At 37.5% G+C, this 5,133-nt stretch overlaps 1 non-coding gene across 1 annotated transcript; it reads left to right on the top strand.

Annotated features, from left to right (window-relative positions):
- The first annotated feature begins 4,430 nt into the window (after nucleotides 1–4,430).
- LOC119466723 lies at nucleotides 4,431–4,549 on the top strand. Its single transcript, XR_005195184.1, has one exon. It is a non-coding gene; the product is annotated as a 5S ribosomal RNA (ribosomal RNA).
- The last annotated feature ends 584 nt before the right edge of the window (nucleotides 4,550–5,133 follow it).

Raw genomic sequence — 5,133 nt, 5'->3', positions numbered from 1 at the left:
TTTTGAGACGGAGTTTCACTCTTGTTACCCACGCTGGAGTGCAGTGGCACGGTCTTGGCTCACCGCAACCTCCGCCTCCTGGGTTCAAGCAATTCTCCTGCCTCAGCCTCTTGAGCAGCTGGGATTACAGGCAAGCGCCACCATGCCCAGCTAATTTTTGTATTTTTAGTAGAGACGGGGTTTCACCATATTGACCAGGATTGTCTCGATCTCTTGACCTCGTGATCCACCCGCCTCGGCCTCCCAAAGTGCTGGGATTATAGGCGTGAGCCACTGCCCGCGAGAGTTTTACATTCTATAATGAAAGACATTAGAGGAGATAGTATAAAACAAATATTGTCTGACCTGCACATAATTCAGTCCAAGAATAGCACACGTGTGGACTCTTATTCCATTACCAGTGAATGTTGCAGACTCTGCCTCCTGACATTGACTGTACCATGTCACTTTCCTCCTATTAAATCTTAAAGCCAGATAAGGGAAAAGTGTGAGCAAACATGGAAACTGAAAAAAAAAAATTGGGTGTTTCTAGGGGACAGTGAATGAGTAAACTGTTTTATCTTGAGCAAAGGTCTCCATGAAGGAGTAGGAGAGAAGGCAGGGGTGTTTGTAGCCATCATTTTGATTTCACTCTTCGATATCATTACTATTTGGTTGATGCATTTTTCTAGTCTATTTTGACTCCAAGGAAATAAATTTTTCTTTTGAATGTTTTTTAGCTGCAGAATTTTCATTTAATTTTTCATTTTTATTTTTATAATTTCTATTTTTCTATTGAGATTTCCCCATATTCATTCATTAAAGTCACTCTTCCCTTTAAAATTCTGAACATCCACACTTATGAGGCTATTTTAAAATCCTTGTTTGCTAATTCCAGTATCATGTCTTGGTCTGTTTCTACTGACTCTATTTACTCTTGCTTATGAGCTAGATTTGCCTACTTCTTAAAATATCTAGTAATTTTACATTGTGTGCTGGATACTGTGGAGGCTGTTTCTGAGAGTCTGGACTTTATTGCTTTCCTCAAGGAGTTGTAGATTTTATAGATTTATTGGTGGATAAGCTTGATCTTATTTAGTGTTTGTTTTAGGCTTGATTAAGTGATTCTGGCGTTTCCTTAATTCCATGGCTAGAGAAATCCTATTCTTAAGTCATGGTCTTTACTGGAATCTAAATGGAATGTTCAGGATGTTCAGCAATAACTCTTCACTCTACATAGTCAGAACTCCAAATTCTTCCAGTACATGTGATCTCTTGACTCTGTTCAGCTCTTTACCCTCCCCTCCCCATGGTGGTTCTCTGCTAGGCTTTAGCATTTGGCAAAAGATTTAAGATAACCCATATCCAGGATCACAAGCCTGCATTGTCTATTGTTCAATATCTGAAAAACAGTTACTTTACATATTTTGTTGTTTCATTTTTTTTTCATTTGCTTTGTTTAGTTTCACAGTAAGAGGGTGCTTTTACTCTTAAACAGTAAGAGGGTACTTTTACTCCCTCATTCCTGGAACAAGAGGTGTCTTACTTCTAAAACTCTTTTGTGACGCTGGTACTGCATAATCGGCTACCACGGGGCAAGCCAAATTCCCAAGAATAGCAATGCCTCTTTCTTTGAGATTCCAGCAGTTTCTTTTTTTTGCATTAATTTAGATAAACCAATTGTCACCCTTGGTTTACACCAATTGGAAACAAGTAATATGAGAGTTCTGCCCTATTGTCTGTCAGTCTGACAGTAACTAGGAGACTATTCCACTCTGAATGCCATACTTTTAGGGAAACATAGACCACCCAGAGCTCATCCAGAGGAGAATGGTTAGGATGTTGCAGGTAATCCATTTTGTTGTGGATCAATAAATAGAACTGGAGATATTTAGACTAATTTCTTTAATCTTAGTCTTTGTTTTATGAATTATTGTGATTGTTACCAGCCTTTATTCTGTCAGCAAAATACTTTTAGGGATAATTATTCTCTTCCTTGCTATTTCTAATTTATGTATTATGTACTTAATTATGGGGCTTCTCAGTTTTTGTCCTGAAAATTACAAATTCCTTTTCAGTTTTATTCCATTTTATGGTCTCCTCTTTGAGCTCTTCATTTTGTGAGTTAAATTCATATTAATTTACTCTGTGGTGTAAAATAATTGTAAAGAATTTCCTCCAATTCTTTGTGGCCTATCACCCAGGCTGACTTGTCCATTGAACACAGTCTGCCCAGTGTCTAACACCCCCAATACTTTTAGGGACCAGACCCAGGAAAATGTTTTAATTTTTATTTCTTTTAAAGGCAAAAAGTAAAGATAATAATATTAATCTATAATATTAAGTTCATATTGGATTACATTAAACAACGAAAATGAATCATAATTTTTTTTTTTTATGGAAGAAGCAGCTCATATAGACTAAAGTTCCTAGAAGCCACAAAAGTCATAGCATGACCCTGATTATCATCCCTAATAAAATTAACATAAATTCCTTGGTATCATTTATTACCTTTATCATAATTGAATTTTCCCAACTATGTGAACATTATTGTTTTACAGTTGGTTTGTGAGCCCAGGATCCAAATAAAGGATAACACATAAAATCTGATTGTCATGACTTTGAGTCTGTCATCTAGACTAGCCGTTCTTCCTTCTTAGCCAGATGCCGCTAACCTGTTGCAGATATTTGTTGAATTGTCCTAACCAGATTGGTTGTCCTACCACCTAGATCTGTGCGTTTGCTTCTTGTGGTGTCATGTACCTCTTTATTTTCTATGTTTCTTGTAATGGAAGTTAGTTCTGCAGGCTTAATGAATCCATGTGTAACTTCCGTGGCAAGGTCGTTTTACAGAAGGTGAAGTCTGCTTCATGCCTGTTCACAACGGAGTCTTCCAATGTCTGTTAACTCCAATTTTATTACTGCTAGCATTAATTGCATATAGGTGGTCATAGATAATTCAATGCATGAATATTGTTGCCCGAACATTTTTTTATTACTCTCTGAAAATGGTGACTTTTTAAGTTCATTTTTATCACAGCAGTTTTCTTCATTATATAGAACTATTTTGTTCTTCACAGTTCATACAGAAAAGTTTGGATAAATGCTTAGTTTTTCCTTTAAAATGCCAATGTTTATACTAAGCATTTGGTATACTTGTTGCTTTTATTGCTATCCAATATATTGTTTCCTTTTCTTGCTGTAAGGCTCAGAAGTAATAACAATCTAATGGCAATGAGTTGCCTGTAACTGGCATGTAGTCCTCTTAATACTGGTCTCCAGTGAAAGGAAATGGAATTCCTTAAAGGATAAGGAATCAACGTTCCTTGAAAGAATGGCTGATTCTGGGTCTAGCCCGGGAAATATATAAGAAGACCCTGGAATATGTTTCATGCCAGAAAGCTAGGATGTTAACAAAGAGTAATCGCTTGAGTCAAAAGAAAATAGGAGCTCTTATTAGCCAAAAATAGATCAACACAAACATAAAAAATAAAAACGATTAAAACAAGTTGACTCAGGCCAGGCACGGTGGCTCATACCTATAAATCCCAGCACTTTGGGAGGCCAAGGTGGGCAAATCACCTGAAGTCAGGAGTTTGAGGCCAGTCTGGGCAACATGGGGAAACCCCATCTCCACTAAAAATACAAAAATTATCTGGGTGTGGTGGCAGGAGCCTGTAATCCCCGCTACTTGAGAGGCTGAGGCAAGAAAATCGTTTGAATCAGGGAGGCAGATGTTGTAGTGAGCCAAGGTCGTGCCATTGGACTCCAGCCTGTATGACAGACTGAGACTCTGTCTTAAAAAAAAAAAACCCAAAACCAAAAACCAAACAAACAAAAAGAAATAAAAAAACAAAAAGAAAAACAAATTGTCTCTATGAGACCTCTGAGCTCACTGCTCACTGCAGAGAAAGGAGGAGGAATGGAAAAAGACAGAGAGAGAGATAGACACACACAAATAGAGATAAAGACAGAGACATAGAGAGAGAGAGAGAATAAAAAGTACATGCACATGCAATTATGCCATGTTTTAAGATGTTACCAAATTTCCCTTCCATAAGAGTTGCAGCATTTTGTATTCCTTCTGGGGATGTGTAAGAATTCCTGTTATCAAACAGGCTCACCATCTGAATAAATTATTGAATTTTAATAGCTGAGAAGTGGCATCTTGGTATAGTTTTAATTTGCACTTATCTTCTTATGAGCCATGTTAAGTAATTTTTCCCATGTTTAAGATTGACTTCCAATTATTTTCCTATGGAATCTCTACGCATATATTTTAAATTTTTTCAACAGATTGTTGGTCTATTCCCCCCTAAATTTGTAAGAACTAGTTGTATATTAGAGATAGTAGCTCTTTGTCCTTGATATAAGTTGCAAACCTATTTTCCCACTCCTTCATTTGTTTTTTGTCTGTGGTGTAGTCTTTTTTTTGCCATGCAAAAATTTTGGTCTACGGCCATACCACCCTGAATGTGCCTGATCTTATCTGATCTCAGAAGCTAAGCAGGGTTGGGCCTGGTTAGTACTTGGACAGGAGACTGACTGGGAATACCGGGTGCTGTGGGCTTTAAAAAAAAATGCTTTTATTTGTCTTTGATGTAGTTGAATTTACCAGTCTTTTAAAATTGTGTCATTATTAGATTTCTTTCCAGCTCACCTGAGAACGAGTTTTCCTGTTGAGCTACAGAATGAGCAATGGGTATTTTGTGCTCCTCTGAGAAAGAGAAGAGGTGTCACTGGTGGCCAGGAGTTGACCTGGTCTTATCTGCTGGGCCTTGGTGATGCTGTGAGTTGCCCGGGACCCACAGTAGGGTGTTGATGTTCTCTTATGAGCATAAACAATTTCATAGAATATCTGCTTCAGACCATATCACTTTGTGGCCATACTTATCAAGACACAAATAAGACACTTTCATAATCATGTCTGAGCTGAACAAAGCATGAACATTATTCATATCACACAAACGATCGATGTCTCCCTCTCTTAGCTAAGATGAATAACTGCTGTTTCTTCACCAACTACAACTTCAGTGTTCTCTACCAAGTACAGCTTTAACCCATTAAGGCTTTAATACAGGTTTACATCTTTCTCCATAAGATTTATTAAGATACCCCAGAATGCTAGAGTTACCCCCACTTCCTGACAATATC

Source organism: Cebus imitator, unplaced genomic scaffold (genome assembly GCF_001604975.1).
Source record: "Cebus imitator isolate Cc_AM_T3 unplaced genomic scaffold, Cebus_imitator-1.0 Scaffold222, whole genome shotgun sequence".
NCBI classification, from domain to species: domain Eukaryota; kingdom Metazoa; phylum Chordata; class Mammalia; order Primates; family Cebidae; genus Cebus; species Cebus imitator.
This window is presented reverse-complemented; position numbering and strand designations above follow the sequence as displayed.